Source organism: Mus caroli, unplaced genomic scaffold (genome assembly GCF_978045245.1).
Source record: "Mus caroli unplaced genomic scaffold, Mus_caroli_1 scaffold_6, whole genome shotgun sequence".
In the NCBI taxonomy this organism is placed as follows: Eukaryota; Metazoa; Chordata; class Mammalia; order Rodentia; family Muridae; genus Mus; species Mus caroli.
Window position 1 is genome coordinate 146,165,756 of NW_028227261.1, and position 22,858 is coordinate 146,188,613.

The window sequence follows — 22,858 nt, forward strand, 5'->3', positions numbered from 1 at the left end:
CCACTTCCTGCGTCCCTAACAAACTGGCCCATGGGCATTTCACACACTCTCTCAGAGCTGCTGAGTAGCCCAGGGCTGCAACCTATAAAGACATACCCAATCTCATTCATTTATATTCCCTCATTCATATATTCATTCATTCACATATTCATTCATTCATGTATTCATTCATTCATGTATTCATATCCATTCACCCTCATTCCCCCCGCCCCCAGCCTCATTTCACCTGCAGTCTGCTGATTTATTTGAATTGCTGCTACTGTACATGACGTTCTGAACTACCTCAATTTCATGTTGGAAAATACTGCATTGTGTTCACCTTCCATTAGATTATTTTTAGCCTAAACATAGTATGCACAAAACTTACTCTCGTCGAACACCAAGACACAATTCAGACTGCTGTAAATCCGTGAGGCCACCTCTCTGAACAGTCCTGTGCTATAAGGCAATGTCAAGGGGCCAGAGCAGCACCACCACTGCCCTGGCCTTCCTCTCATCGCTCCTTTAGAATACATGCACAGGCACCACTGTCCCCTTCAGAGATGAAGCAACTTTCCCAAGATCACATGGGTCAGGATGCTAAGAACCAGGTCCTCACACAGAGCCCACAATCTCTAACGTTCTGTGTGCTGCCTCACAAAGCATCCACCACTCAACTCCAAGGCCTGCTGGGTAGTAGCACATGTCAGCCAGCCAAGCACACCCTTGGCACAGGAAAATGACCAGTGCAGAGTCCAGCAGACCCAGGCAGTGCAAAGGCAAGAAGCTTCCCGGAGGGTTCTCCTGAGCCCTGGGCACACGAACAGAATTTTTTTTTTTTTTACAAAGCCCACTTCACTATCCCATTTCATACCAAGAGAGTACCTCAAGAGGACTGAGCAGAGCTCGGCACAGGTGATGAACTAGGTCCTTCAGCATTTGTTTCTTACTCTCATTTCTGTGTCGTTTCCTCCCTGAAACAGCAGCAGAGAGGCCCCGGGAAGGAAGAAGGAGAAGCTCCTCTCACAGCGAGGAGACACAGGGCTGCTTACATCTGAGGTCAATCCCAGGCAAAAAGAATAACAGTCACCAGGGTGGTGGCGCACACCTTTAATCCCAGCATTCCAGAGGCAAAGCCAGGAGATCTCAGGGTTTGAACGTAGCTTGGCCTAGAGAGTAAGTCCCAGGAAAGGCAGTGTCACAGAGAAACCCCATCTCTAAACAATAACAACAAAACAAACAAAGACAAAAAAGGAGTGGGTGCCATAGAACAGGCCTAGCTCTACAGAACCAGAAACAATGGTTAAGATATCACTGTGTAAGGCCAGGTGTGGTACCACACGCCTTTAATCCAAACACTCAGGAGGCAGAGGCAGACCTCTGTGAGTTTAAGACCAGCCCCATTCACATGATGAGTTCTGGGCTAGGCAGAGTTACCTAGTGAGACTCTGTCTCCCAGCCCCCAACAAAAGGTATCAATCTGGAAGTGACTTCAAAATTCTGAGTTCATCTGAGTGGTCACACACTTTGGGGTGGCATTAAATATGTGGTTCTATAGCTAACTCTGTATAAACCAGAGCTGAAGGAGGGCCTCTTACATTATACACAGCTTTTCTGGTTAGCTGAGCACACTCCACATTTCACTAGACAAAAGGGGAAATGAAAGACTCTGACAGATATGTAAGCAGGAGGTGTCCTACGGTTGGTTAGCACGCCCTTGGTCTCCTAATTCTCTTCAAGAACACTGATGCTGTCCTCACTGTGCACTGCCCATTTCAATGCCTGAAAAGTAGGACAGCCATCTTTACCACGAGCTCCAGGCTTCCTAAGGACAACTGAGGCCCAGCAATCCTCCACCTCCTCTGAGTATGCCTTGGTCACTGGCATCCAAGCCTTGGTCCTGGCTCAATTCAATGAACACTTAGTATATGCCAGACAAGGAGAAGACCCACTCACTGCTCTGTTTATACACAAGCCCAATTCCCCGGACAAAAAGAAACCAATCCCAGGCCTTGAGCCCTGGCAGCCTTCAGCTCCAGCACCCATGCCCTGCTTCCTCTTAAAACCTCTAATTAGACATGTTAGAAATCTTGAAATGACTATCATTTTACATGAAATCATTCTCTATGGCTGGCAGAGGAAGAATGTCTAAGAATATCTAACGCATCTGCCTCTGAAGGAAACCATCTACCCTGTACTTTTTTTTTTCTCTTGTGGAGGAGGCACGGGTTATAAGGAGGCATGTTCGTGTCAGCATGCCGGTACGCATGCCCATGTGCACACACACAGAAGCCACAAGACACTGTCTTCCTCTAGTCCTCTCTCCTTTCTTGCTTTTCACAGGCTTAACCCATCCATCAGCTAATGCACGGTCCTCTCAGATTATTCAAGATGCAAAAATCTAAGTGATCCCTTCTTGCTTTGCATTCCTCAGTAACTGACCTTAAAGTGAGTCAGGAGCTGTTTCCCTACCTCACGTACGGTACTGTCTAATGCTAACACTACATCTAGACTCAGATACCTCATTCATGGTGGCTAGCAATACATTTCTTGCTTTACTGTGTTAGTTTTAATAGAGTTTGTCATCACTCTTGACAATCCTGGTGACACTGTTTTATGGTACTCAATGTATTGACAGCATCTGGCAGAGTGACACTATAAAGAGCTGTCTGCCTGAGTTGGATCTAGTAGCCAGGCAGAATCATGTGGAAGCAAGACTCTCTAAGCTGTACTGTGCTGTGCGCTGTCTGGTGGGGCTGTATGGTAAGGAGCCATACCAGCTGTGATTAAAATGGCTTTAGTTTCCGTTTCAGATACATTCAAGTATGTTTCCTTTTACTCTGTGGGGAAAAAATGTAAAATAATGTGACTGCAAACTAAGAAGTCATTACTTTTTAAAGAAAAAAGTTTTTTTAATATTTTAACATAGCAGATGCCTTCTTAAATTTAGTGAAAAATAGGAACAAAACAACTGTTTATGTCCGGATTCTGTGGCTTAGGCTTTGGGTAACCACTGGCCCCTTACTGGTGATTAACTCAGAGCAAATATCAGCCTTGTCTCTGCTTGTCTCTTCTCACACTCCTGTGGGCCTCAGAAGATAACAGAGACCAAAGAGAGTGAAGCGAGGGAGGCAGAACCTCTAAAGCGACTTTAAGGGAAAACCTGTAGTCTCCAGTAGGAAAAAAGACTCCGTGCATGCCCAGTGCATGCGTAATGCGTGCGTGCATGTGCGTGCCTGTATGTGTGCTTTATATCTGAGCGTATGTGTGTCTTTGTATGTGTACACATGCACACGCGCACTGCCCTGAAAGTGTCTCCAGACTGTACTAAAGCTGCACTTTGCTCCAATGCGAGGTGAAGGAGTTTCAACGGCCGGAATCCTCCGCTCCCATCCTACACGGACTCTCACCAGGACTCAGTGACCCTTTCAACTCAAATATACGTCAGTCAGTCTCTTGGGATTTCTCCACCTCCCACGTATCAAAACCATACTTACATGTTAGGCAGATACACAGGAGCCAGCAGTAAATGGGTTTGAAACCTGCGTGCTAAACACAGTTAATAATACAAATTCAGATCTCATCTATAAAATATTTAAAGGATATGTCTGTATGTTTGCTTTTGTTTTTTGGAAGACAAAGGAGGGAAGTCCCCTAAATTTAGGTGGCCACAGAAGGAAATTTATTTGGGTAAGGAAAATACTTCCAATACTGGCAAGCCAATCTAAGGGGTGGGAAAACAAACAAACAAACAAACAAAAAACCCTTAAAGCAAAGTTGCATTGGGGGTGAGGGAGCTATAATTAGTTAAATTTATTCTTAAAACTCAAAAGATTCCCTGTTTATACCACAAAAGTGGTGAAAAACTATGAACTTGCATATAGCGTGTCATTTGTCTTCTCTGATTTTACAATCCTCTCAGTATAACATCATGAACACAAAAGGTAAGGAAATAGTGAAATAAAAACTACTGCGAGTTAATTAATTTATTAAGTGCTATCAGTGCACAAAGCAGAGTACGGTATTCGGATGCACTACTGTATTAATCCCCATTTGGCTGAAGCACTGTCACCACCGCCAGGTGCAGGTGAAGAAACTGAGTCCTAAGTCCTGTGCAACTTGCTACTGATAAGCAGAACTAGTTAGTCATTTGTTCAAAGCCACAGCTAGTAGACAGCTCAGTATGGATTCAATCCAGAGCTGGTCAACTCCAGCATCACAGCTTTTAACTATAGGAAACTATCAGTCTTTATAACTCTCCATTTTTTTAAACTATCTTTTAAATTGATATATTTTTCTTCTGTTTTTCCTATGACGGATCTAACCACAGTTAACATATGTTTTGTGTTCTATTCTTTGAAACCTTCTGTTGTCCTCAAGTGTGATCTGCATTGTCTACATGATATTCTAACATAATACAGCATAAATTAAACCATCCCCAACTTCAGTGTGACTGCTCTCTTGTAACAGCTGACAGGCCTCCAGACTGCTTCTCGGGGCATGGCTGACACCCTATTGTGGCCATATATAAGCATCCTTGCTACACACCGCCTTCCCAAAGGTTTGTTTGTTTCAAGACTCTGGCAGTAGCAAGGTAATAAGGTCTCATCACACTCTGGGAAAAAGTAACCATTTAAATGTTCACAGTTTGGTAAGAGAAGGGCTATTCTCAGTAATAATCCGGGGGTGGGGCGATGGTGTGAGAATGAATGGGTTTTGCTAGGTAGCCCAAGCTAGGTTTTAACTTACCAGTGACCCGCCCCTGCTGAGCCTAAGTGCTATACTTAAAGCTGTGTTCCTTTGGTGCCTAGCATAAATTACTCACACAATTTGCAAGTTTTTGTAACCTAGTGATGAATTAAGTTCTCCTCTTCTCCTCCTCCGATTGGTCCCTTCCTGTTTGAGGTGGGGCCTGACCCCTCAGAGTACACTCAGGTATCATCCACCACCCCACCCCAGGTCCCAACACTCGCCATAGACTATCTTCATCCTCCAGTCCGTTTCCCCTGCCCTTAACAAAGTCCCACCACCTCCTGACTGGGCTATTTCAACAGCCTCTGACTATGCCTCTAGTCTCTCTCTAAATGCAATACATCACACATTGCCAAACTAACCTTTCATCTCCATTTCCAGCGTGTAACCTCGGTGAGAATCTCACCCAGGCTGAACTTCCAATCACACCACAAGCCAACCCTCTCCTTACTCTCCAACCTGCTGCCCTTCTCCTGGACAACACTCCCTGCCTCCCGAGGCAGGCCCTGAGAATGAAGGCTGAGAGAAGTGGGCAGAAGTGGGGGGCAGTGCTGTGTCCCTCTCCAAAGGGCCACAGCTCCAAGAAAGCCACCCTGATGAGACGGTGCCGGGACACTAAGCCCTGCCCTGGCCCCCGCAGGCTGTCTGGGTGGGCTACCAGGTTCCTACCAGGGCCTTTGACTGAATGGTAGCCCACTCTGTTCACATTACTTCACTGCTAGCACGCTGACCACACCTCGACAACACAAAGTCCTAGCACTTTCTCACACGCAGTGTCGCCATCACCCATATGGTCACATTACCCTGTACTTCCAAGCAAGGGGAAACATTTCCAATACCTCCTAAAAACTAGTGCAATCATAATTTTACATCAGCATGCCTGCAACAACAGTAAAGTCAGACCAAAAGGTCAGCAAGAACAGCCTGCAACTCTGTGCATAACTGCAGAAGCTCATAAAATCAGTGCCCACCAAGCATAGCCACGCTTCCAGATGCCGACAAGATCTTGCTGGAGGTCCCAAACGGAAACTATCAGTGGCTCTTCAAAGATGTAAATCTGAAAATCGTAAGAGTTCTTTCCTGGTTTTAATGGCCATGTTTCTTGATTCTTTCATATCCTTCTCAAAAGCTGACAGGGTCATGGACCTCTATGCAGAAATTCACACTTGGACAATTTTGGATAGGCCCGGATTTCTGAAGCCCACTCCTAAAATCCCACTGACAAGGCAAGTTCCTTTTCTCACTATGGGCCTTAGCTAAGGGACCACAGCTCTAACATCTCCGTATACAGCACAAATCCTAGAATCAGCTAACTTCAGCAACTGGCTTCTCCCAAGGGCTTCCATGAGTGGTTTTAGGTTTTCTTGTTAATACCATGTTAAAATATGGCATGGTGGGGATGGATGGTCAATCCATGGATCACTAGTTCCTAGAGTTAAAAGCAAATGTTAGCAGTATTCTACATAGTCACCAGGAATGTGGTAATGGGGCCACAATAACTTATCTCTTCTTCCCTACCCACATTCTGAACCAGCTGGAAGAGGGCCACACAGGGGCCACCGCCCAATCTCTCCGATAAGGAACCTCTGCGTAAAACTCCCTGGCCCAGCAGCACTTGGAGCCTTAGCCATGGAAGATGCCTCATAAGCCTTTCCTGGAGGCATAGAGCTGAAGCCATCCTACTCACTGTGGTTACAGAAACAGAGAGAGCTCGTCTCCAAAACACCACAGCCAAGAGAGCAAGGTCACAAGGACACAGGTATAAGCCAGGGAGATGCCCTCCACAGGAGCAGGCAAGAAGCAAGGGAGGTTCCCCTAAACAGGCCATCTTCCTGGGCAAAGAATAGTGATAGGCAAATATGTTCTCAAAAGTACACAGTGGGGGAGGGGGCACAAAGACACCAACACACAAAACAGGGAGTGCTGAAGATGTGGTACATCCCAGCTAAGCAGCTTCCTGTGCCTGGCAACCAGGTCCGTGTGCAGGACCTAAGATCCAAATTAGCCAAGAGTAAACTTTTGTTATAGTTCTACAAGAAGGAAGAGGAGGTCACGGTGCTTTGTAGACAGTCTGGAACACTAAAGATGGAGTCTGACCTTTGGTACTAGAAATAATAGTTTGGGGAGTTACATGTGGAAACAGGAGCTGAAGCTGGGATCATGAAGCAGACCTACAGAGGGCCAACAACAAAACACACAGGACAGGAAGAAAAGGAAAGCCAACAGAGGCTGCATGAGGGAAAGCTCAGGACCCCAACAGCCTGCTCCCCAAGCTCCAGAACAAGTACCAAGAATGGGTCAGTAAACCTAAGAGCAGAAGGGAACAGCTTCACTTCTGCTTGAACACTGGCGTCTTGATCTACCAGCACTACACTACGAAGCCCTGCACTAACCCACTTACTCACCCACTCACTCACTAACTCACTCGACTACTTTGCACAAGCTCTTTGGAAATCACACTGGCTTATGATGAGTGCACTGCTCCCAATAGATGATGCCCCTTACCAATTTCTCTTTGCACACACCTACCATACACATCAAAACTCCTCCTGAAACAAGCTCTTAATTAGGCCATGGGAGAAATGAAACTAAAACTTATCAATAAATGGCAGTTATTTCTCCTGTATTGCCATTGTTTTAATGGATCTTTACCCTGGGACTATTTTCCCCTTGTATGTTAACTGGCTTACCAAAGAATGGCTACAAATTACCCACATCGATGGAAGAAAGTAACAGTCCCTCATTAGTAACATTCCAAATACATTGTAACAATTTATCTGTTGTATTTTCTGAATCCTTTCGTTTCCATAGCATACTCACCCACTGGAAAAAACAAATGATATTCTAGTCATGCTTTAAGGGTTATAGACAGCAATAAGGGCCAACACTGTGGACCTGAACCATACCAAGAAAAGGCCCAGGGCAAACCCCATACAGGAAGGAACAGGGGAGAAAGAAATAAGAACAGAGGCAGCATGGGAGAAGGTTCTGGACTCCCAGCCATCAGGATCCTCAGCCAGCCCCTGGGTAACAGCAGTCAGGAGCACATCAGAAACAACCCAATAACCATTCTGACTCTCGAAACACATGGACATTTTAACTCCATAAAGATGACTTGCAGATGAAGAGTCTGCCTTTTCTGTGAGAAACACACTGGCAATTTTTACAAGAATGTGGACTCCTGCTTTAAACGCCTTGAAACCTGTTCTCAGGACCTCCTCCCCTCCTGAAACAAGTCAAACCCATGTCCAGATCCAACAGTGGGCCGGGTAGACACTCACTCTACAGGTCTGACCGGTAAAGGCATGACTGGTCTAAGTACTGTGTGGTGATCCAGAGGGGGTGACCCCAGTGATGTTACCCCAGCTCATCCTGGGCTATGGAGACAGACAGACAATGTCAATGACTCTCCAAAGTGTCAACAAGCCTGAGTCTCTGCAACGCCTCCACAGAGCAGCCATCCCTCCTTCACCATCAAAGACCACGGCCACCGAAAAGCTAGGGTATAGACTTCCCAGCTGAAAGAAGCAGAGGAGCAGATGGCCACCAGAACTCAACTACAGCTAAGCCCCTCCTCAGTGTGCTCAGAAGTCAAGAAGTGGCCGCTGGCATCCAGTTCTGTCCTCATTAATGCATTTGACAGTGACAGTGCAGTCTCCCTTTTCTACCAGGCACTCACAGCTAACGGTGACTTAGCATCCCAGTCTATCCTCAGAAAGCTTGCTTTTGTTTCTTAGAGACTTATTTTCATTTTCTGCATATGCATGTTTGTCTGCATGTGTATACACAATCTGCATGTTTGGTACCCACAAAGCCAAAAGGCAGCACTGGGTCCCTTGGAACTGGAATTAAGGACAGTTGTGAGGCCCCATGTGCTGCAAACTGAACCTTGGTCCTCTGCAAGAGCAGCTAGTGATATTAACTGCTGGGAAAACCATCTCTCTAGCCCCTATTTACATCTGGGGGGGGGTAATTTTGTTTGTTTTTTAATAAGTAGAAAAGTGGGCTTGGAGAGATGGCTTAGCAGTTAAGAGCACTGGCTGCTCTTCCAGAGGTCCTGAGTTCAGTTCCCAGTAACCACATGGTGGCTCACAACCATCTGTAATGGGATCTGAGGCCCTCTTCTGGCCTGCAGGTGTATGTGCACACAGAGCGCTCATATACCTAAACTAAAGAAATTAACTTTAAAAACTGAGTGGGAAAGCGGTAAGGACAAAGAGTAATCTGGATAAATGGGATTCTGTAAATCAGCTCTTCTAAAGCAAAGAGTATTTTTGTAATAAATTATTTACTTTTACAATACACACATTGGTGTTTTACCCTACATATATGAGCATGTTGAACCCTGACAACTGTGACCTGCCACATGGTTGCCAGGAATTGAACCTGGATCCTCTAGAAGAGCAGTCATTGCTCTTAGCCATCTCTCTAGGCCAAGACTAAAATTTTACAGGTACCAAAAACATTTTAACCAAAAACTCGTATTCAAGCCTATGCCAGTTTACTCAATCCTGAAAGACACAGAAATGTAAAATAGCCAGAAATTCACCATGAGAGTTTGTTTGTTAACTTTTTGCTTGCATGCCACAGCATACATGTGGAGATTAGAGGACAACTTGCAGGCGGCTACTTTTTCTTCCCACCATGTGGTCCTCAGGAGCTGAACTGAGGCCATTAGGTTGGGAGGCACGAGGCTTACTTTCTCATCCCACCAGCCCTGTGATACATTGTTTCCATTTGGGAAAGTAATGTTGCCACTTAAGATTTCATCTTTCCCTTTTAAAATACACTGGCAAGGAAAACCATGCCATGACATCTGCAGATGGACACAAATCCACTCTGTACGCATCTACGCAAGGGCTAGGTGTCACGTCACAATCAGGATAAATTTTGAGAGCTGCTTCTTTAGTTGATGGCATTTTGTGACCAGCCTAAGGTACACTTCCACGAAAATGACTATGACATCACTGGGCGATCCGATGCTTTGGGACTGAGTGTTATCATGTGGTGAATGGCTGTCTTTGACTGGGTGTAAGGGTGTGGAGGAGGTCTGTCTTGGGTGCTAGCAGAAGCAGTCTGCAGGTATTTCAGACGCTTCATATTCACACAAGTCAATGTTCATACAAGGGACCAGAATGATGGCGTGCTGTGACTGCAAGCCATGTAGCATCAGAGTCAATGCTGCCGAGGGCAGTGAGAAAAAGATGCCCAGCGAATTGTAACTTGGATCAACACTGGGGAGAAACTTCAAGAAAAACAGTTCTGCAATAAGCTAAATAATTCAACGCTGACTGTGTCCTGGTCTGAGCAGTGGAGACGGGGCTGGCATGGAGGGAGTTTTGTGATGAGCCTGTGTCTTTTCAGGTGGAAGTGTCTGCAACCGATAAGATATGACATCTGAGGAGAGGGGCCTCACAGACTATAGTCCATTAATAGGCAAATTGCAGTCTCCGATTCTTTCCAGGAACTATTCTAAAAAGCACAAGTGCACAAGATCTGTCTGTTCCTCATATCCTTCTAAGATCTGGGTGGTTCTGATAGGAGCATCCAAACCTTCTTCTACAGACAGTAGTGGCACAGGCTGGCAAGTGTACCTGTCCTGACTCCAGTCAACTATACCCATTAAGTACTGTGAACTTGGAAAATTATATTCAGCAATCTCTAAAGCTACCTTTCATCACCCTATAAAATGACAATTACTATCCCTACCTCAGCATTCTCCCTAATCCTACTTCAGGATCTGGTGAGAACTGTTTGTGTGGACAGCTTTGTAAAATGCTAACGCTCAAAGTCCATGCTCAGTAAATGCTGGCTGTTTGGATCATTAGTCTTCTTCTAAGAACTTTCACTTTCCTGTCCCTGTCTGAGAGGCAGGACACTTCCGTGGGAGCTTCACCAAGTCTTCTCTTTCCTGAAATTGAACTGTCCACATGTCCTAGCTGCCATTCAAGTCCCCAGCTCCAGCCACAAGCTTACTCCTTACCCAATAATGAGAAGTCTGGAAATGAGGAAGTCCTGTGGTCCAAGACGAGAGGCCCTGGAGTTCCTATGAACTCTGACATTCTACACTTCAGAACTGAGTGACCCTGTCCAGGCTACTGGCCGTAAAGAATAATGTCATCTGCTACGTGAACAGCAGGTTTAGGAGAAAGAAGAAATAGTTGTCTAGAAAGACATCAGTAACTCAAGGCAGAGAGCACAGGTGAAGCAGGAGGGGACGAAGGACTCCCTGACACTGTCACTTTGAGAAGCAGAGAGTCATGGCTTTGGAGTCATGGCTGCAGGAACCAACAGCAGCAGGATCGGGTAACTGCCGTCTGGCCATTCTGCTGGAGGAAGTGCATGCAAGCACGAACTTTAAATGTCTAGACCGAGAAAAAGTGAAAACTGCAGATCCCATCGACACTGCAGGCCACTCATTCTTATCTACTCTGCATTTAAGATGAGAGTCTGGGGAACCTTTATAATTAAAAACAAAATCAAGGACTGGCAAGATTGCTCGGAAACTACAGGCATTTGCTGCCAGACTTGATGACCTGTTTGAGTCCCCAGGACTCGCACGGTGGAAACAGAGAACCAACATGATCAGGCTGTCCTCAGCGCTCCACAGGCACACTGTGGCATGTGCCACATGTGTACACACGCAAAATAAATAAATATAACTTTTTTTCTAACCATAAGACACACAGGCTGAAGGGTTCAACAACTAAAGGTCAGCTGATAAAAATAACGACTGCTCACCCGATAGGCCATATGGCCGGTCACACGCTTCTGGTAGAGTGAGTGTCCACGGATCTCACCGTATCTTTGGTTGGGTGGTTGTATCAGAATCTCCACCATTATGATTCATAGTCTTTCGAGCATAAGAGTTCAAGTTTCCAGCCAGCACAGGGTATGGATGTGTGGCCTCCACAAGTTCTTTCATCTCCGCTGGAGAGAAAGAGTCTCAAGGGTGAAAGACACAGACTGTGAACGTTGAGTGCAAATAAGCAGTGTGGATAGAAACAACCTAGGCTGACAAGATTCAGCAAAGGAAGTTATGTGGTTGTAGCACTGTCGCTTGTACTTTTTCTTTTTCTTTTTTCAATACTTTATTTTTTAGAGCACTGATTGGTGTTTTGCCTGTTTGTATGTTTGTGTGAAGGTGTCAGATGCCCCTGGAATTGAAATTTCAAACAGTTGTAAGCTGTGATGTGGTGCTGGGAATTCAACACAAGTCATCTAGAAGAGCAGCCTGTGCCCTTAACAGCTGAGGCATTTCTCCAGCCCCTAAAGCACCTTTTCTTAGTTCACACAAGGAAAGCTGGTCTGGGTGTCCCATTAGCTAAAAGGCTATGCAAGCAGGTTCTAGAATCTAGCCAATCAGGATTCAAGCTCCTCCACCACCAACTGAAATGGGATGGCTCTAGGGAACTTAACCTCTCAAGCCTCAGTCTCTTCAGCTGCAAAATGGGGATAATTCTACCTGAAGTTGTTTTTGATGCATAATTAAAGACCCACTAAAACACTCAGCACAGGCTATGGTGTAACTCAGTGGTACAGTCTATGTTCACTATGCAAAGTCCTGGACTCAATGCCTGACTTGTTCTCTGACTTCTATAAACACACACTGTAGCACAAGTATGTGTGTACATTTGCACACTCATGCACACACACAGGCACACACACTCTCACTATTACAATTACTGTTATCTTTTAAGATATCTTGTTCTTTGCTTTTTCTTCGATGTAACACACAATTTAATCAAGACTTTGAAACTTTCAGAGGGTTGGCATGATTTTCCTAACATGTTCAAACACAAACAAGCTCAAGTACATAAGAATATATAAACTACCACAATGGAGGCTTTTAAGTTCCCTCTAAAAATCAATGGTTAACAGTGCACAGGCCCCACCCACACATAAAGTAACTGACTGGCCCACACACTATAAAATGTATCTGATCTTGAGGCTTATTCCTGTGGTAGAGCTGTACTAGAGCTATTACTCAGCTAGAGAGCACTAGCAAGCATGGAGTTACAAGCTAAATGTATGCTTATTATTCTGGAAGGGACATCCCATTGTTTACCTGCTCATGTTAAACATACTTAATGGTTTTTAGGTGTTTAAATGGTAAGTACACCTATAATTGTCTGAAATATCAACAAAACAGATTTCTACTATGCCCCAGTCTCTCAGAAAAAAGAACAGGAGACACAGTATACTCCTTAAACGGTTACAGTAGCCCCCAAATCTGCTGCAGAACTGGGGGTGAGGGGCGGAATCAATTAGCAAGGTATCTAGAGCCCAGATCCACTGCTAGTCTGTTTTAAGATGACATTCCCAAGAAGAGGCTGCACACCAATGCTCACGCAGGTCTGATTCCTAGCTGTTCCCCACACAAAGGCTGAGGTGGAACCGCATGCCATCTGCAGTCCTCAGTAGCAGGAGCTCTGCCTGACCCCATACTGATAAAACAAATGCACAGTGTAGACTTCAAACCCACCATATGACCTCTGCTGCCTCCTTAGTCACTGCTGAAGTCAGGGGAAGAGGTAGCCCCCAAGTGCACAGTCACTTCAGGAGCCTGCTAGCACCTTTCCATTACCACAGAGCTCCTGTGGAAACGACCTCTCCAACCTCAGAAACACACCACTGACAAACCAAACAAAAGGAGGCATCTTAAAGGAATTCTTAGAAAGTTGTAACTAGGAGGTCTGGGGAGATGGCTCAGAGGTGAAGTACTGATGACGACTGTCCCAGAGGGCCTGGGTTCAATTCCCAGGAACCACATGGCAGCTCTCAACTGTCTGTAACTCCAGAACCCAACACCCTCACACAGACACACATGCAGGCATCAAGGCATATAAGAAACATAAAATAAATTTTTTAAAAAGAACAAAAAAGTTGAAACTAAGAAGTTGAAGAAATAGTACCAGAAATACACTCCTATCAAAGAACTGGCAAGGACCACCTGAAATGTTGCTCTCTTATACTAAGAGACCTTCAAAAATAATAACTGCAAGGGAGGACATCTTCATTTGCAGACAAAAACAAATAAAATAAAATAAAATATAAAACCAACCAACAACAAGTAGCAACACAAAGTCTGTCTTAATGTTAATACACAATATTTTCATAATTTGTTAGTTCATATATTATTAAAATCCACTATTCAAAAGCTTTTCTGGGTTTGTTAATCAACACCTCTGCTACCAGCAACCATGATGTATAATCTACTTTTACAATGAAACAAAGTATCTCTGAAGATAATTTGCATATTAAACTGGTTTGTACATACTCCACTAAACACCAGGTAAGTATTCAGGCCAAGGCTGTTATTTTTTCCCCAATTACTTAAATAATATATTCATTTCTCCAACACCCACGTAGGATGCAACGGTCTCAACACAATTAACTCCCTCCAAGTGAGAAGCACAGCCAGAGAGCACATGGCACCCACGAGCTATCTCCTGGAAGCCCAAGGACCTTGCTCGAATACGTAACAAGCAACTAAAAAGAGCTTCCAGAAGAGAGGACACAGAAGGGCAAACGTGGCCAAGTCTGGCTACCGCAGGATTCGTGCTTAGCCTCTGATGAGCAAACTCCTACAGAGTGCTACAAGCTAGACCAGAAACAGAAAAATGCTACACACAGAGCCAGCTGGGATGGTCACCACCCTCATCCCATTGCTGAGCCTGCCAGCAATCCCTAGTGGGTTTTCACACGCTAACATCTGAGGGTAAGTAGTAGATTATGCGTGAGCAGTCTGGAATACTACTAACAATGGAAAAAAGGTCACAATAGTTACCCAACCATTAGTCAGGATCAGTGACCCTAGTCACATGCTCAAAGAACTCATGGACTTCTTCCTCACATGCCATCCTTGTCAGGTCCCATTGCCTCCACGAATAGCATCACCAGCCAGCCAAGCAGGCAATGTGCTAGAAACTGACATCCCCAGAGACCTCTCTCTTCCAGGACACATCCATCTACCTTCAGGTCTGATTCACTGAAATCCTCCATTATTTGTTGCATCTCCCCATTGCTCTCCATCCCCAAGGACAACAATCTAGTCCATGTGTACATCAATCCCAACGAAAGCAGACAGGATACTGCCCACATCCTTCTCTTCTTCCACTCACCCACCTACTCCTTCCATCCCGCATCCAGAATGTTCGACACTCAGGAGGTACTGTAGCATTCTTCAAAAATCCCCAATTCCACATCATGCCGTTGCTGCCCAAGCTGGATGCCACCTGCCTCTAAGGTCTCACCTCAAAGCTCCATATTGACCTACAACTGCAACCTTCTCCGGGTCAGCAGTCACTACTGTCTTTCCCTTCCTCTTGTTTTCCTCTGTACCAAGATATGGATTGCAATGCTAAAGCCACTTCTCAATGGCTAAGCCCATACAAGAGTGGAATCCAAGCCATAACCTCTGTCTTCCCAGCGTCCCATGCTGCCTTCTGAACGTCTACCAAGTTGTCTCACGTCTCCACGGTCGGTGCACCTTTCAGGTAGTAGCTACCCTAGAACAGCTGAATCAAAAACAAACAGGACAGGAAAACTATCCACATTCACTGGCTAGGAAAGCCACGTCTGTTGCCCACACAGAAAGCATGAGTCCCAAATGACCACTATGGAGGTATTTACCAAATTCTACATTAACTGCCACCAACACACCTGGCAACCAATCAAACTGTACCCACAAAAATATGTTTCTTCATTAAAGACAACGTATGTAATATTTACACGGATGTTTTTCATTTTCAAAGTAATGAAATTACTTTGAAATTTCTCCACTAAATGAAATTACTTTGAAAAATCTCCACTAAAATAATAAATAACTATTTCTGAGAGAGCATTTGTGTTTGTGAGGGCCTGTCAACACGTACAGCATCGAGTCGGGGTGATGAACTCATGATTCTACACTGAAAACAGTAATCAGATGTTGGAATAATTATCCCTGCTTTTCTCAAAATAGATAATCATGGGGGTGGGAGTTCTAACAGGGTAGAGGAAACTATCACTGATCGGAGAGAGCCACTGGGAATCCTGTTCTCATACACGTTGGAACCTAAGGACAGAAGGTACTCTCAAATCACTCCATGAAGAGGAACACAGTTTACCTGGCACCAACTGGGTCATCCAGGAGATGAGCCCCACATCTCTCTCACAGGACACACCCTACTAGGCACCAGAGAGACAGGAGGGCCTGGGGAGAGAGTACTGCAGGAACTGGGCAGCCAGCTAGAGGCAGCTCATTTAATTCATCTCGTGGCTCTACATTTTTCAATCTATGACTCGAGAAAGTTCAGCGCGTTTTCTAAGGCTCTCACACTCTAAATATCTGAAGGCTCAAGTGACTATAAAATGAAATCCTGTATGACAGTATCTCTATGATTATCGCCTCCTATTATAACACAGCTGATTTCACTTACATTTTTTAATATGTTGATAAAAGACCCAATCAGTGGTTTTAATTACCACTTCTGCTTAACTCCCACCAATAATCCACTCAGAACCTGAGCCATAAGTGTATCCTAAGTGATGCCCAGACTGAAGGAAGCCGGTACATCTTTGCATTTTGTAGAAAAATAAAATGTGATCCCATTTTTTTTTAATTTTCAACACCACAGATTGTCTTCGGTTGTCAAAGATTTTTAGAAGACAACACAGTTTTCTCAAGGAAGAGAACTATTTTATCTTCCAAACTCAAGGTTTTAACAGTTTTAGAAACCAGTGAAGAAACACACTATTAAAGTTCTACTTTTTAAAAGGCATAAGAGAATACCTCCTCCAAACGACACACAAACATGTAAGAGAGTCCAGAGCCAGAGGACCAGTAAGTTCCTTCAGTCACAGCAGTGCCTCTCAAATGCTCTTCAAGATGCTGTCGCGTGTATTCCGCCTATGGTGTGCATGTGCATGTCTGTCATGCAGAAACCACCTGGATTCTGGGATCAACCACTTTCTGAAGGAGGCCTGTGAAGATCTGCTCTCTGCTTACTTTACGCAGCCCTGACTAAGCAGCATTCTCACTCTTGTGATAACTTATTTATAGGAGTTGTTTACAAGACGGCCAGGGTGTCTGCTATAGGGAAAAGAACTGCCGCCTCTATGGTTCACCCTGGATCAAGACAAGCAGAAGGTAGTTTCCCTGCTACTAGAGGATAAACTTCCAGAGGGAAAGCCCTGTCTCTTACACAGAGTTCTTCCACAGAGGAAGGTTTGCACAGACAGAAAGAAAGGGAACTAAATGAAAGCTAACTGAATGGCAAGCAAACTTGGTCATGCACAGCAAATAAGATACTTTAATTCCCGGTTTGAAAGAACTGTCCTAAACCAGGCTCCCACATTATACTCTGGGTCACAGAGCAGAAGCACAGACAAGTATATATCCCTGTTCCCTGCTGAAAAACTAAGTGCTTACTTAGCTCCTGACTTTGCATCAGTGTACAGGAAAGGTTGCAATGTTGCCTTGATGTTTAAAATCATAAAGGAACTTTCTATGGTTCTGACCCCCCAGGAAAAGCAAGGCTGACAGAGAACACTCCTTATGGAAAAGGTATTGGCAAGATTCCACAAGTCAAACTGATTAAAAACTACACCAAGATGAATCCACAAAAACCCTGTTTTAACACCAAGTTCCTGACTGAATTAATACTTTCAACTGGGGTGGTGTGTGTGTGTGTGTGTGTGTGTGTGTGTGTGTGTGCGCGCGCGTGTGTGTGTGTGTGACTAGTTTATTTTTCTCCTTGAAAGAAAAAAAAGTTGAGACTTAACTATCTATATTAAACTAACACACCACTCTACTATTTCCCATTCTGTCCTTGTGCTAAGGACATAGAAAAGGGAATCAATTGTAAAACTGGTGTCAAAATAACTCCACTGATTAAGCAGTATAACTACAGCCTGGAATTCACTTACTTCACTAGCTAACTTGGGTTGGTTTGTTTGTTTGTTTGTTTGTTTTTTATCTAGAAACTTTAATTTTGAAAGCATAAACATGGGATAAAAACTCATAAACTTCAAATTTACCAATCTGACCAGATTTTTTGAGAGGTGGGGGCAAGATACCCAAAAAATATAAAATCAAAACACTCACTCCCAGGAAACAACCTCAAATCTGGAGTGTCACACTGGGGAAATTCACCTGTTACAGGCCTGTCAAAAATGCATTATGTCCCTTACCCAGCGGTACCAGAAACAGGGAAGGGAGTGCTGTATTCACCCAGTGGACAAAAAGGAAAAAAAAAAAATTTTCATTTTAAATAGCTCTTAAAATTTGCTGACCAAGCCCTTTTCCATTTCCAATTTTTACTTTTACTGTTCTTTTTGTTTTCTTGCAGTTTTTCAAGGAAAATAAACTTTTCATAAGGAAACTGGAAGACTTAAAATGTCTCCTACTTATCACCTAGAAAGGCAATCCGAGTCCTCCGTGCCCCAAGCATCTAGCTTTCAGCCTCTTTATTATCGTTGTCAATGAATGGGCCCCAGTCAAATGAAAGCTGCCATTTTAGGGGAAAGACTGGAGGGCTTTCTGTTGTGCAACAGCGAGACAAAAACACTGTGCGACAGATGTACTCTGGGGGCTGGGGAGGATGCAACTTCATAAAACCACTGCTCAAGTTATTTCTCGGACATTACTGTAATCGAAACGTAATTATAACTGGAATAAATCAGGTACGGAGCTTCTGGGTCACTGCCACTAAGATTTTTTTGTCATCGTTAGAACAGATCTGTGAGGAAATAAAGAGATGTATTTTTCTCCCGCTGATTATCACACGTATGATGAGTATTCCCCCTCTTACAGAAAGAGAATTGAGGGAAAGTAACTGTGGGCCCCTTAGGAAGGTGTCACCCACTGCAAAGACGGCTTCAATTTAAAATCTAAAAAAATAAAAACCAGAGCTCACAAAATTATTTTAAAATATTTAATATATTCAGAGATCCAGCTCAGAGGATAGACACAGTTTAAGTAAGTTATTTAAATCGATTGCTAGATAATACACAATGGGAAACTAAAAAGTATACTTAGCAAGTGGAGAACTGGATAGTGTATCTAATTCTAGCAATTCAAAGGAAACTCTCCATGTGGGTTGCTACTTTTCTTTTGTCCATTGTCTGTTCAGAAGAGGGAAGAAGAAGGGGGGAAAAAAAAAAACTAGTTTAAAACCCAGGCGTGAACAGTCTCTAAAAGTGACCTCCAGGGAGAACCGCGCTGCCGGGCCGGAGCTCCTCCCGGGCCGCCCGCTCCACGGGGGCGCTCACAAAGCGGGCTACCGGGCCAGAGTTTGGGGTGCGCTCCCACGGCGCAAGGCTCCTCGAGGCAGAGCCATCCGGAGAAAGGCGACTCGGGAATGATGGCTGCTCGGGGCCAGCGGCTCCTTCCCCGGAGCCTCCTGACCAGTCCCCCGCCAACCGGCCGCCCCCTCCCCGTGCCACTCAACCCGCGCCGCCTCGCCCACCCCGCACCGCGCCCCGCCGCGCCCCGCCCGCGCCCCCAGCGAGCCCTGTCCCCGGTGCGAAGCAAACAAACAACGCGTTCCCCGCCACCCTCCTTCCTCTCTCGCTGACCGCTCGGCCTCCAGCCACCTCGGCGGCTCGCGCCCCGAGCCGGCTCTCCGCGGGGCCACCGCGTAACCCCGGCGCTCCGGGGCCACCTGGCGACCCCCGCCCCCGCCCGGACCCCCGACAGGCTGGGGGGAGGGGAGCGGGGACGCGAGTTGGGATCGCGGATTAAAGTCGCTATTATGCCGCCGCCGGCGGCCCGGCCAGCTCGGCAAGGTGGGGTCCCCCGGTCGCCCGCCCGCGCTCGCCCCAGCCCGGCTCCCTTTCTTCTCGTCCTCGCGCACTTGGGAGCTGCCGGGGAGCCCCAGGAACCCCTAGCTGCGGGCTCGGAACTCTGCGACCGCCGCCGCCACCGGCTGGGCTCGGGACGCCCCCCGCGCCGCGTGTTCGCGCCACCCCCGCCCCCGCCCCACGCGGCGCCCCGCGCACTTTCCCTGCCGCCGACCCACCTCGCCCGTGGCCGTCCCCGCACAGGCTAGCGCCGCCGCGCCCGCAGGGACGCACTTTGTTCGCGCCGGTGCGGCCGCCGCTCCCGGCGAGCGCGGCGTGGTCGGGCCGGAGCGGGGGGCGGGGGCGAGGCGGGGGGCGCCGCCGTCCCCGAGCCCCGCGCTCAGCGCCCCGCGCCCGCGCGCCCGCCGCCGCTCGCGCCGGAGTTGGAACCCAACTTTTTCCTCCTTCCCTTTTCTCTCGAACGCAGCCGGCAACTCGTGCTCGGGGCCGGCGGGAGGAAACGCGCTCGCGCTCCCCAGAGCGCAGACACGCTCCCTCCTGTCCCCGTCCCCCCCGACGCCGGCAGCACAACAAAAAGCCATTTACATGCGAGGAAGTGACCCTCGGCCGCCCCGCGCGCCCCCGCCGCCGCCGGCCCCGCGGACGCAGGCAAAAGTTGGGGCGCGGGGCGGCGCTCGGGCCGCGGGTTCGGGCCCCAGCGGCAGCAACGCAGGCGACCGGGCGGGCGGCGCTACGCTCCTGCCGACCGCGGCCCCCGCGCACCTCTCCCCGCGCCCCGCACACGCCCAACTCCCCTCTCGCAACTCCGCGCGGCCGCGGCCCGGCACGGTTTCCTGCCGCCGCCCCTCCCGGGGGCGCCGGGGAAGTCTGCGCTCACCGGCTCGCTCCTTCGCTCGGGCTAGTCAGCCGCCGCGCGCCGTGGGGAACAAAACGCAGAGCGGCTCCGGAGTTGGCTCGGCGGCCGCGGCCGGGGGCTGATCCACGGACGCGGAGTTGGCCGCGCGCGGACGGGGCTCTAGCGAGTTGCGGGGTCTCCGGGTCCCCGGGCCGCCTCCTCCGCGGCGCTCCTTTGTGTAATTCCACTCGATTCAAGTTTAATCCGATAGTTCCCGAGCACGAGCGCGTCCGCACCACCACGGCTCAACCCCCGCGCCGCCGCCGCCGCCGCCGCCGCCACCGCTGCCGCCGCCGCCGCCGCCGCGGCCCCAGCACGCCAGCGCCTGCGCGCGCCCTGCACGCCGCGCGCACGAGCCTCCCGGGCCGCGCGCGCCCGCGGCCGGCTCCCTCCGCGGCGCGCCCGCGCCCGCGCGCCGCCACCTGACGTCAGGCGCGCCTGGCATAATTTATGCAAGAATTCGGCCGGGGTGGCGGAGGCCGCGGAGAGGCCGAGAGAAGGGGGCGGCGCGGCGCGGGCGGCCGCCCCTTCCCGTCCTGCCGGGCGCCGGCGCAGCGGGCGGGTGTCAGTCCCGGTGCGCGGCCGCCGCAGCCTCTCGGGCCGCCTGCTGCAAGCGCTCTCGCGCGGGTGCAGAGGGTGCCACGTTTCCGCGCAGCACCTTCCCGGAGCCGCGGTGCGCCGCCCTGGGGCAGGAAGCCGGGGCCCGGAGCCCGTAGTGACCCCCGCCACCGCGAGGGGTGGCCAGCTCCGTGCGGACCGAGGAGGCTAGGGGTGTTTGGTTGTCTCTTCTGTAATTATCCTTCAACTTGAGATGATTTTCCCACACGAAATACCTAGGATGGAAGCCTTTCCTTTCAAATAGATCCATCCCTGCCTCACCACTTGGCTTTAACTGACGTCTTCGGTGATAGGACAACGGGATCTGCCACTAAATCAAAAAGTTTTAACTAGATAGCATTGATTTTAGTTGAATTTGTTAGCATGCCAAAAAGCGAAGGTATAGCGCAATGGTTATGAAACAAAGAAATAGGATGTGTGCCCATTTTTAAACGTGTCAGAACTGGAGTGTTTTCATCATTCCTTCTCCAATGTGGCACTAAATATCATCTTCCAGCTTTGAATAGCCGACCTTCTTGCCCATTTCTCTTTCCGGTACAAGATGAATATTAACCTTGAAGACATTTTTTTAAATTAGTTTCCCTCTTGTGTAATAGATATTTAAACATTTACTAAGCATCTTTTGTGTGTGAAACACGGAGCAGATATCATTTATAAACGGTCAACAATTGTAAACTCCAGCATGGTTTTATTAGGCTAAAGACTGCACTCACTTATAAATAAGGAAGGAGGTTATACAGCCAGCTATGACAGCTGTGTAAGTGCTATTGAACTCAAAAATCGTAGAGAAAAGGCAAAGCATGCTAATCTCGCCCACTGATGGCTGTACTACCACTGAGTCTAGAATCACACTGTTTTATATGGACAAATGACTTGCCAAAACTCTTTCATTTATACTGAAGCTTAATCAGTTAGACATCTATCTCCTAATAGAAATAGTTTTACTCTTTTAAAAAAAAATTTTTTTACAATTGTTGCTTATTTAAGTGCATTGCTTCTGGCTTTCTTTCACCATAAGTTGGATTTCTAAAAGAAACATAGTCATCAAATAGTTTACAGATAATCAGAAGAAAGCATTAACACTACAGGGAAAAAAAATGTGACATTGAAAATCTACTTTTTTATAGCTCCACTATCATAAACCAAAAATCACAAATCTAATGTAAGCCTTCCATTTATAATAAGTTTATATCCCTCAAAGTAAAACTATCAGAGATACTTGGGGGGATCTCACTTGTCAGACATGCATCTATTTCAAGACAACTTACAAGCTAAATAATATGACCTCTACATTTAATGAAAGTATAACGTTTAGGCTCCAAGTGACTATGTGGAGGTCTCCTGTTGTGTCCTTGTGTATTTCACTAGGACGTTGGGACACTAACTTTTGTAATATGCCAAAGATAAACACAGTCAGTGTGGAACAAATCAGTCACATATCCCCTCCCTGACTTAATATCCTCCTTATCCCGGAAGTCCCGGTGAGAAGTCCAGGCTTTCGGAGGTTCTGCTGGTGCAGAACTCCAAGGGCCTTGAAAACCCAAAGACCCTCCGGCGCAGACCTAGGCAGCTTTGTACCCGCTAAGCCTCAGCTCCCACCCACCCCCCACTACCCTAAGCCTGGAACACTCTTCTCTCCGTTTGCTTCTTTCTTGAAGTTTTCCCAAAGAGAATCATTTGAATTCACAAGCTTTAGCTTTAAGTATGCAAATACCTCAGGGCCAGATAAGGGTCACTCACAGCCAAATGTAAACTCCTGCGAAGAGTGGCTTTTCTTCCCAGCACCCAGCTGAAACTACCCCACTGACAGATTTTTACATTCTTTCC

The 22,858-nt window shown here is 47.1% G+C and overlaps 1 protein-coding gene across 3 annotated transcripts in view; it reads right to left on the reverse strand.

The window, feature by feature from the left end:
• Nucleotides 1-20,696, reverse strand: part of Chd7 (chromodomain helicase DNA binding protein 7) — a 176,542-nt gene extending 155,846 nt beyond the window's left edge. For 2 of the 3 annotated variants that reach the window (XM_021160001.3, XM_029475873.2), the window contains exon 1: nt 20,396-20,696. The gene's annotated coding sequence lies outside the window, so the exon portion shown is untranslated. Of the gene's footprint in view, nt 1-19,736; nt 19,806-20,395 lie in introns of those variants that run through there. The other variant, XM_029475875.2, reaches the window with a different exon arrangement.
• Nucleotides 20,697-22,858: the final 2,162 nt, after the last annotated feature.